Source organism: Leptonychotes weddellii, chromosome 10 (genome assembly GCF_054177405.1).
Source record: "Leptonychotes weddellii isolate Sample4059 chromosome 10, ASM5417740v2, whole genome shotgun sequence".
Lineage (NCBI taxonomy): Eukaryota > Metazoa > Chordata > Mammalia > Carnivora > Phocidae > Leptonychotes > Leptonychotes weddellii.
The window spans coordinates 75513511-75525173 of NC_138378.1; the positions used below are offsets into that span (position 1 = coordinate 75513511).

Here is an 11663-nt window from a genome sequence, read left to right on the forward strand (position 1 = left end):
TTGGTTACTAATGGTATCACAAATCATGCCAAAGTTCAGGTGGACTTGTAAAGGAAGCATCAACCACTACTTTAACCATGTACTTTTTTTATGAGATGCTTTTCCTTTTTTAACTAAGACATGCCTACTGTATAAATCTTGAAAAATATTGAAAAGTGGACACCTGGGTGGCTCAGTCAGTGAAGTGCCTGCATTCAGCTCAGGTCATGATCCCAGGGTCCTGGGATTGAGTCCCGCATCGGACTCCTTGCTCAGTGGGGAGCCTGCTTCTCTCTCTGGCTGCCACTCCCCCTACTTGTTCTCGTTCTCTCTCTCTCTCTGACAAATAAACACAAATCTTTAAAAAAAAAAAAAAAAAAGAGGGGTGCCTGGGTGGCTCAGTCCTTAAGCGTCTGCCTTCTGCTCAGGTCATGATCCCACGGTCCTGGGATCGAGCCCCGCATCGGGCTCCCTGCTCGGCGGGAAGCCTGCTTCTCCCTCTCCCACTCCCCCTGCTTGTGTTCCCTCTCTCTCTGTGTCTCTGTCAAATAAATAAATAAAATCTTAAAAAAAAAAAAAAAGAAAAAATATAGAAAAGTATAGAAATTTAAACCCCAGCCATAATCTTACCTCTTAGATATTATCATTCTTACTATTTCAGCATATACTTCCAGGCTTTTTTAATACATGGCTGATATTATACATAATTTTATTTTCTACTTAGAATTATATCAAAAGTAGGTTTCCAAATCTTTAAATGTTTAATATTAAGTGACTGTAAAATATCCCTTTGAATCATAAGGAAGTGGACAGTTTCCCTTTTATTAGATTGTAACTTGTTTCCAATTTCATCATAATTGTAAATAACAATAGGAAAACCTTGTTCATGACTCTTTGAATTTCAGGCTATTTCTATAGGCAAAATATGTATCTGATAAAGGTCTTATATCTAGAATATGTAAAGCACTCTTACAAAATCAATATAAGAAAACAAACAACCCAATGTTTAAATGGGCAAGGAATGTGGACAATTCACCAAAGAAATTATACTTAAGGCAAATAACCACATTCTGAAAGTATGTTCAACAACATTAGTCATCTGGGAAATAGAAATTAAAAGGACAATGAGGTAATACTACACATCCATAAAAATGGCTAAAATTTTAAAAACTGACAGTACAAAGTGTTGACAGTGATATGGAGCAACTGAAAGTTGCATATATTGCTGCTGGGAGACTGAAAATGATGCACCCTCTTTGGAAAACAGTTTATTCATGTTTTATAAGGTTAAACTACACTTAACCATCCAACTCAACAATTCCCTTCCTAGCAATGAAACTTCCCAAGAGAAGTGAAAATATATGTCCACACAAAGACCTATATGTGAATATTCATAGCACTGAATTCATAATAACCCCAAACTGAAAACAGCGCAGATGTCCATCAACAGATGAATGGATAAACAAACAATTGTGATGTTTCTGTACAGTGCAGATAAAAATGAATGAGCTACCAATACATGCAACAACATAGACAAACCTCCAAAGCAGTGTGCTGAGAAAAGAAGCCAGACACAAAAAACTACCTACCATTTAATTCCATTTATATGACATTCTAGGAAAGGCAAAACTATGGTGATAGAAAGAAAACTTTCTGGAGTGATGAACTATTTTATATCTTGATTATAGTGGTGGTTATATGACTGCATACATTTGTTAAAAATGCATTAAACCATACACTTAAAATGGGTGAGGTTTTGTCATATGTAAATTATATCTTGATAAAGCAGATTTTAAAAATAAGGAATGAGTCTGAGTGGCTTTTTTTTTTTTTTTTTTTTTTTTAGGCAGCTGACCTGAAGTGGAACCTGAGAACAGTTGGAGGAATTCAGAGAGAGAAGTAGAACTTGAGTGCAGTGGGTGGTGTCAGGATAATGACTTCTGGTTTTGGTAGTGTTAATGAGGTTGAGTTAATAAGGGCACAGAGAGAGAAAAGAAACCTATAGAAAAAAAAATCTGAATTCAGTAAAAAAGGAAAAAAGAGAGCATGAAATTGAGAAAAGGAAAGACTTGGTTCTTGTACGTGGGCTTTTTTGTGTTGCTATTTTTGTCTCAATTTATTTTCATTTCTTTATTCTTTATTCTATTGGGTCTTTCCTTTTTCTGGAGTGTGTGTGTCAGGTGTGTGTGTTGGTGGGGGGGTGTTACACACCATGTGTTACCATTCTGTGCTTCCAAAGTCTGTCTCCCTCCAGACCACACACATGCATTCCTATACACACATACATGTGTGTGTACATATGCACACACACACCCCAACAGTACAACCAGATGAGAACAGTAGGAGGAAAAAGTAAACCAAGAAAACAAGAAGATAAAGAAGTTTGGCACCTGCCTAACATGCATTAGTAGAGAGGGTTCACTCTTGGTCCTTCACATTCTATGGGGAAGAGCAATAGAAAAAAAGTACCAGGTTATGTAAACCAACTTCCCAGCTTTTTAAACTCTGAGTAGGAAAATAGCTTTAATAGTCCCATTAGGGCCTGGGCCAAGGACTTTTCCTTTGTATTTGTGAATAATTAAAAGTTAATGGTGGCATTTCTCTTTCAGACTAGGGGAGGCAACCATACCATCATGATCCTAATTGAATCCAACTGGGAAACTCTAGAAAAATGTTAACAAATTTGCAATGGTTAAAACGTTCTGCGCCTTTTAATCTGTATCCATAAAAGGCAATGAAGTTGTATTTTTATTTCCATCCTATGAATGAGGAAGTTGAAATTCAGAAAAGCCATGGGATCTACTGACTCCCTCATAAAGAAGAACCAAAAGACAGATGTTAGCAGCAGATCTCCAGTTTGGCATTTTGTAAAGGTCCTTTTTTTTTTTTTTTTTTTAAGGGGGAAGGGGAGGGGCAGAGGGAGTGGAGAGAGAGAATCTTTTTTTTTTTTTAAAGATTTTATTTATTTATTTGAGACAGAGAGAATGAGAGAGAGAGAGCACATGAGAGGGGGGAGGGTCAGAGGGAGAAGCAGACTCCCCGCTGAGCAGGGAGCCCGACGTGGGACTCGATCCCGGGACTCCAGGATCATGACCTGAGCCGAAGGCAGTCGCTCAACCAACTGAGCCACCCAGGCGCCCCGGAGAGAGAGAATCTTAAGCAGGCTCCACGCCCAGCAAGGAGCATGACGCAGAGCTGAGCTCGATCTCATGACCCTGAGATCGTGACCTGAGTTGAAATCAAAAGTCAGATGCTTAACTGACTGAACTATACAGGCACCCCAGGCATTTTGTTTTTAGATGTGCCTGGACGAGGTGGACAAGAGAGCTTCTTAGGCTGTTGAGGCCTGAGTTCTGCACCTTATCAGGATATCACCTAGATCTATCCATATTTCTATAGACCACTACCACCATTCAATACAGTAGCTCAGAGAAAGTGAGGGCAGGACTCTTTGGGGCCCTTCAAGATTCTCTTGAGAGAAGTGAAGAAGAGAGCGGCCTGGCTTCTGCTCCAAAAACTTATCGTGATACTTCTCATTCCAACTTTACTCCACTTTACACAATACCACACAGTTAGAGAGTGTGCAAGCTGGGTTATGAACCCAAATTCTGTGCTCTCAACTGCCATACTATGTGGCCTCCTATTCTTTTCTGACATTTCCAGTATATATGAGGTAAAAAGAAAAAAAAAAGGAAGGAAGGACAGTAGGAGGACACCCCCTATTTCCATTTCATTTGTTTCCATGAAGAACTTTCCAGTCTGCTTTTTAGGAGGGAAGCACTGCTTGTGCTCTCTCCTGCCCCTTCTTTCATTCTCCCCAAGATAGGAGCCATTTACCTGAAGGAGATTGGGAAAAGGTCACTCTTACTTGCGGTGGTTTGCGGGTAAATGTTTAGCAACCAGCTTTGGGACAAGGGTGGAGCCCTGGTATCTAACCTTCCATTGTTTCCACTCCTTCCCTGAAGGCATCACGTGTATCCCCTCGCCTCCTGAAGCAACTAACTCTTTAAGGGGTTTAGGACTTTGAGGAGTTCAGCCTTTCTCTCTCTCTCTCTCTCTCACACATACAACCCCCCCCCCCCCAAAACAAATTAAAAGAGTTTCAGCAGCTTTTGCTTTCTACCCTACAGAACAGACTTCACCTGATGAAGGAACACAAAGGCCTGGCTGCTTGCCTTGAATAAGAGAAAGGGAAATTTTAATATAGAGTGAACAGGATCACACTTCAGAGAACTTTTACTTTCCACTGCTCTGTCTTCCACTACAGAATGGGGTATAGGCAGTCTTCAGTCCTCATCTTTGTCCCAAATAGGTCCCAGTGAAAGCAGTGCCTGGTGGGTGACATCTGGGCCTAGATTCTGAGCATGTTTCTGACCTGGGCTGAGGTCAGGCTGGATATTTGAGAACGTTGTGATTGGCAGCCCCCCTCAAATCCCATAGACTGGGTAATTGACTTTCTCTAAAGGAGGGGAGTATTCTGTTTCCAGGGGGAAGGGGGGATGCTGTGAGAACCTAAGGCACCCACCACAGGACTTCAGATATAAACAAGTCTGTAGAATATAAGCCCCTACTCTTGACCATCAAAGCAGGAGGAAGCATAAGAAGACCGGACCCTGGGGCTGAAGTAGGGGCATGTGGCGGAGACCTCTCACAACACTCGAGCCTTCTCCAGAGCCAGCCTGCTGTCCATAGTGTGTCCACTGCTGGGCCCACTGCCACCCCTGTGGGCACAGGCCTTATCGAATATTAGTAGTTAGTTTATCTCCTGGGACTCAGGCAGGGTTGAAAGGCTGGCTGAGCTCCCACTGAACTTCCTGTGTTGTCCACTTAGCTCATATGCGTGGGAGAGTGTTTACACTGGGCCAGATCCCAGAACTGGGACATAATTTGTGATGAGATGCCCTGGGAGGGCAACCATGGTTCAGCCTGGGCCCAACCAATAGCCAGGCGCTCATGTGCAGAGGGGCCTGAGTCAGTTGGTAGGATGCTGTGCCGGCTCCAGGTCTAGGTTCAGAACTATAGCCCTTGGATTTCCCCGGGCTTGTTCGCAGCGCCCCCTGCTGACCATTTTTTATTAACCCTGTGTCTTTGGATCCTTCGTAATTCTGTTCCTGAAATCTAATTCAGGGCCCTCTGGGATAACACAGTAAAATTAAGAATTAAGTTAAGAGACATGAAGGTGCTTTGGAGAGTCAAAAAAAAAAAAAGACTATATAAATGCAGTGAACCATTATTATAAAGCCAATATTGAGAAAGACAGAACTAAATGACTCCCTTATCCTCAAAATTTGCCTTATCCTGCATGACTTTTCACTAAAGTTTTGGACAGAAATGAATTGTAATGGGCTGAATTGTGTCCCCCCCATAATTCACATGTTTAAGTCCTGACCTCCAGTACCTCAGAAAGTGACTGTATTTGGAGATAGGGTCTCTAAAGGGGTGACTAAGTTAAAATGAGGTCATTAGGGTGGGCTCTAATTCACTATGAGAGGTGTCCTTACAAGACAAGGTAGTTAGGACACAGAGACACACAGAGGGAAGACCATGTGAAGACAGAGAGGAGGCAGCCGTCTACAAGCCAAGGAGAAAGTCTTCAGATGAAACCCACCCTGTTGACGTCTTGATCTCAGACTTTTAGCCTCCAGAACTGTAAAAAATAAATTTCTGTTGTTCAAGCCACATAGTCTGTGGTACTGGTTATAACAGCCCTAGCAAACGGATACACCAGTCTCTGAGCTCTGCTATTGTAACTGAGTTTTACTGTACCTAAAATAAGGCCCTGCCTAAAGTAATTCATGGTCTAGAAGGAAGAAATAGGCAGATCAGATAATTGACTGTTATGAGTATTATTAATATTGGTACCATCTTGTACCAGATACTTTACCTATGTTGTCTTTAATCCCCACAGCTATCCTAAAATATTGTATAGATGAGAAAGTAAAGGCACAACGAGGCTTAAAACTTTCTCAAGGTCACATAGTCATCATAAAGCCAATAATTGAATCTATGTCTGACTCAAAAACTTGTTTTGTCCCCCACTGGTCCCTCTGCCTCTGCACAGAGGACAATGGGAACACGAAAGGAGTGGGGGGGAGGGATGAGATCGTGGTTATAGTAGACATCAGTGGTCTACTCTCTTTTCCTGATAACAGTACTCTCTTTTATTGGAGAAGGGTTCCCCAACAAAAGGAGTACACATTCTTCCTCCCCAGGTTAAGAGGAACAGTCCAAGGCCTGGCCAATCATAACTTTTTCCCTCCAGCCATGGGTCAATGGCTGGGTACATGTCTACAGCCAAGCTAATCTTAGATTCTCCTATAATTGTTATAAGCTGAAACCAGGGGAAAGAAGACTTCATTCTCCCCTGGGGTGACCAAAGTGTATGTAAGCCTGGAACTCCCTTGACCACATTTTCCCTTAACAAGAGAGAATGAAATCAACTCATAAGAAGAAGCCAAAATCCCTGTGTGTGTGTGTGTGTGTGCGCCTGTGTGTGTCTCTGTGTGTGTGTAGACAGAGACAGAGAGAGCGATAACAGCATCATTTGAGTGTCTGGATCCAGCCATTCCTGAGGCTGCCTGCATCCAGTCCTTCCTTATATGAGTTAATACATCCCCTTTTAACAGAAGCTAGTTTGTGTTGGGTTTCTGTTCCTCAAAATCAAGAGTCCTGAGAAATATAATACTGGTCAAAAAAAATTTCATAGATGAAGTGACACAGGAAAGAAGGGGATTCACCAGGAAGACAGGAGCAGAAGAGCTGCAGAGGTTGAGGAGTGTAATAGCAGCTACACTCGGAACTGCAAGCAGCTCAGTGTAGCTAGAGCTGAGACATGTGGGATGGCTAGAGAGGTGGGCAAGAGCCACATCAGCAAAGGCCTGACTGCCCTACTAAGATAATTTGGCCTTTATATGAGGTCAGTGAGGAGCTGCCCAAGAGTTTGAAGCAGTGGTGTGACATGATCAAACTTGGGTTTCAGCAGGTCACTCAGGAGATGAATCTGAGAGAACACAACAGGAGGCAGTTTCAACAGGAGGCTGCTACAGGAATCCAGGTGAGAGATCCAGGTGGAAAATGGCTCCCAAGTTCTTGGTTTAGCCATTGGCTGGAGGGGAGGACAGGGACAAAAATAATTGCATTTTGGTCATTTCAAGGTTGAAGTGTCTGAGACATTTAAGTGAAATTCTCCAGTTGATATATTAAAAGAGGTGCCTGGGTGGAGATTTTTTTTTTTAAGATTTTATTTATTGGGGTGCCTGGGTGGCTCAGTCGTTAAGCGTCTGCCTTCAGCTCAGGTCATGAACTCGGGGTCCTGGGATCGAGCCCCCGCATCGGGCTCCCTGCTCAGCGGGGAGTCTGCTTCTCCTTCTCCCACTCCCCCTGCTTGTGTTCCCTCTCTCGCTGTGTCTCTCTCCGTCAAATAAATAAAATCTTAAAAAAAAAGATTTTATTTATTTATTTGAGAGAGAGAGAGAGAACACCAGCAGGGGAGGAGGGAGAGGGAGAAGCAGACTCCCCGCTGAGCAGGGAGTTTGCTCCCAGGAGCCCGAGATCATGACCTGAGCCAAAGGCAGAAGCTTAACCGACTGAGCCGCCCAGGCGCCCCCTGAGTGGAGATTTAAAGAAACATTTTTTGAATCATTAATTCAGCCATTTACTGCATACCTACTACTGGCCAGGCAGTGTACCAAGAATAATACGGTCAAATCTCTGCTCCCCCAGGATTACACTCTGGCAAAGACAAAACAGATAATAAACAAATAAACAAATATAGAAACCAGGTACGTGCTTCATAGGCGATAAAGCAGTGTCATGTGGTAGAGGCCACGGAGTAGGGGCCTCTATTAGTTTGGGAGGCCGGCTGGTAGCAGGTGCGGAAGCCCTGAGGGCATAGAGGCAGCCACAAAATGAGTATTCCCACATTCATGTGAATATGAACATGCCCGTTAAAAAGTTCCATCCATGGGGCGCCTGGGTGGCTCAGTCGGTTAAGCATCTGTCATCAGCTCAGGTCATGGTCCTGAGGTCCTGGGATGGAGCCCCGCATGGGGCTCCCTGCTCAGCGGGGAGGCTGCTTCTCCCTATGCCCCTCCCCAGCTCGTGCTCTCTCTTTCTCTCTCTCTCTCAAATAAATAAATAACTAAAATCGTAAAAACAAACAAACAAGAAACACTTCCATCCATTTGGTGAAGTTGCCTTCTCTGCCGGGCCACGCCCTCGAGGCTCGCGCTTGGGAGACGCCCATCAGCGCTCCTTTGTGCTTCCCCAGCGCCTTTCATCCCACGTTCACGAAGCCCATCGTGCCGTCCGCTCTGGCAGGCCCGCTTCACCGACACAGGCAGAGGCTTTTGATCATTATCCCTGCATCATAAAACGGGCAACAGAGGCCTCAGTGTACAGAGCATCAGCCAAAATTATTTTCTGAGTCAGGGGATCTTGCTTCTGAGTTGAACCAAAAAATACCTGATGCCTGCTTCTTCTATTGTCCTGGAATCGCCAGGTGCTGCATCTTTCCTCTTACAGCTGTTTTCTCTTTTATTCCACGCATCTGACTAAAAACTTAGTTTTTCTTCAAGGCCCCTGAAGCCACATTGCTTTATTCCACTGACGCCAGGCCTGTTACCCAAGCTAATCGGCTTTTCTCCCCAGAACACTCTTTAAGTTGAAGTGGTACATAAAATTCTAACTATCCAGTATAACTTATTTCCTTTTGTAGGGCCCTTGGTATGATGGCATAATTTACATTACACTTAAAAGACACAAGTTTTAAATGTACAGTTCAGTGAGTTTTAATAACTGCATATACCAGTGTGTTACTAGCTCATTTAGAACATAGAAGATATTTGCAATCCTAGTAAAAAGACAACCTAATTTTTAAACGGGCAAAGGACTTGAATAGATATTTCTCCAGAGGAGATTAGACAAATGGCTGGGTGAACTCAACATCATTACTTTTTAAGAAAATGCAAATCAAAATCACTTAAGATACTCCCCACACACACACATGACTAGAATAAAAAAAGTGGAAAATAACAAATGTTGGCTTAGATGTGGAGAAATTGGAAGCTTTGCACCTTGCTGTTAGGACTATAAAATGTTGCAGCTGCTGTGGAAAACAATTTGGCAGTTCCTCAAAAAGTTAAACAGAGAGTTAAAACATGACCTAGCATTCCACTCCTAGGTATATATATACACAAGAGAATTGAAAACATCTATCCATACAAAAACTCGCACATAAATGTTCACAGCAGCATTCACATTAGCCAAAAAGTGGAAACAACCCCAATGTCAATTATCTGAGGAATGGATAAATAAAATGTGACATATCCATATAATGGAGTATTATTCAGCCATAAAAAGGAATGAAGTATTGATATATACTACAAAATGGGTGACCCTTGAAAACAATATGCTAAACAAAAGAAGCCAGAAACAAAAGGCCACATATTATAATACTTCATTTATATGAAATGTCTAGAATAAGCAAATCCCTGGAGACAGAATATAAATTAGCGGTTCAGGGGGTGGGAAAAGGAAAGAATGGGGGGGTGAGTGCTAATGGGTAAGGGGTTTTCTTTTGGGATGATGAAAATGTTCTGGAATTAGATAGTGGCAGTGGTTACATGACCTTGTGGCTATACTAAAAGCCATTTAGGGGCATCTGGGTGGCTCAGTCGGTTAAGAGTCTGACTCTTGATTTTGGCTCAGGTCATGATCTCAAGGTTGTGAGATCAAGCCCCGCGTGGAGCCTGACTAAAATTCTTTCTCTCCCTCTCCCTGTGCCCCTCCCCCCCTCCTGCCTCTCTAAAAAACAACCCCCAAAACTCCATTTAATTGTACACTTTAAAAAGGTGAATTTTATGGCATGTGAATTATTTATCAGTTTAAAAAGTTTAAATCTGGAGGGCGTCTGGGTGGCTCAGTTGGTTGAGTGTCCGACTCTTGATTTTGGCTCAGGTCATGATCCCAGGGTTGTGGAATCAAGCCCTGAGTCGGGCTCCACACTCAGCACAGAGTCTGCTTGAGATTCTCTCTTTCTCCCTCTGTACCTCTCCCCACTCCTGCTTTCTTTCTCTGTCTCTCTAAATAAATAAAATCTTTAAAAATAAATAAATAAAACATTAAGATTTTTGCACTTCAAAAGACATCACTAAGAAAATGCAAATACAAGGTAGATTGGGATAAAATATTTGCAAATCACATATCTGATAAAGGACTAATACCCAGAACACACAAAGAACTCCTACAACATAATGACAGTAAAACAAACAATCCAGTAAAAAATAGGCAAAAGACCCCTGGGAGTAAACTAGTTATATGCCCCAGACTTCAATTTCTGACCCCCAATACTGATCACATTTCCTGTGGTATATACATGCTTACAGAACTGTTCTTTACTTCAGAAAACTGTTTTTAAGGTATGTCTATTGGGGATTATTTGACTGATATTTGCATTTTCTAATAAACTGTAAATCCCAGGGGAAAAAAAAATAGGCAAAGACTTGAGTAGACATTTCATCAGAGAAGATATTCAAATGGCTAATAAGCATATGCAGAAATCTTCAACATCATTAATCACTAGGGAAATGAAAGTTAATAAGACAGAGATCTACAGACTCACTAGGATGCCTATAAGCAAAAAGACTGAAAGTAAGCATTGGTGAGATTATACAGCAATTGGAACTCTCAGACATTCCTGGAGATTGTAAAATTAAAGTTACTTGGGAAAAGTTTGGCAGTTTCTTAAGTTAAATATAAATATAACCTAACAATTCCATTTCTATGTATGTATCCAAGAGAAATGAAAATACATTCCCAAAGAAACACTGCCTCACAAATATTCACAGCGGCATTATTCATAATAGCCTCAAATTGGAAACAACCCAAATGTCCATCCACTGATGAATAAACAGTGTGGTTTATCTATACAATAATATATATCTTAGCAATAAAAAGAAGAAATTACTGATGCATGCAACAAATGCATGAACTTCAAGAATATCATGCTAAGGAAAGAAGACAACGTATTGCATGATTCCACTTATATGAAATTTCTAGAAAAGGCAGAACCAGAGACAGAAAGCATATCAGTGGTTGCCTGAGGCTGATGGCAAGAGTAGGAACCGACCATATGGACAAGAGGGAACTTTTTGGGATGCTAGAAGTGTTCTAAAAGTGGATTATGGTGATGGCTACACAACAGTATAAATTTACTTAAAAATCAATGAACTGTTAGCAGAAAAGAACCACCCCCATCACCACCACCACCACAACAAAAACAAAGAAATGGACACAGGAAATCTTTGGGATAAAGGTAATATTCTTTTTCTTGGCTTGGATGGTAGATGGTTATTTGGATATATTCACTTGATGATAATCCATGACCTTATATATATATTTATCAAATGTATAATTTATTCCTTTTACTGTACACATGTCATTCTTTAATTTAAGAAACTTTAAAATAAAAAAAAATAACAGTGCAGACGGTCTAAGCGATTTATTGATGAAAGAAAAATCAGGGTGAATTTCAGTGTATTGCCAATGGCTGGTGGGCCTGATTTGTGCTCCAATACACCGCCAAGACTACCCATTCTACCCAAAAATTAACATCAACATATTTTCCACCCATGGTGTCTATTTACCCTTCTCTCAGGGATCATCTCACTACATTTTTTGGTTTA

The 11663-nt window shown here is 41.7% G+C and overlaps 1 long non-coding RNA gene across 2 annotated transcripts in view; it reads left to right on the plus strand.

The window, feature by feature from the left end:
- The window catches only part of LOC145723669 (uncharacterized), a 64261-nt gene extending 56995 nt beyond the window's left edge, over nt 1-7266 (plus strand). For both annotated transcript variants that reach the window (XR_014148913.1, XR_014148914.1), the window contains one exon: nt 1826-7266. This is a non-coding gene — a long non-coding RNA (uncharacterized LOC145723669). The remainder of the gene's footprint in view (nt 1-1825) is intronic.
- Nucleotides 7267-11663: the final 4397 nt, after the last annotated feature.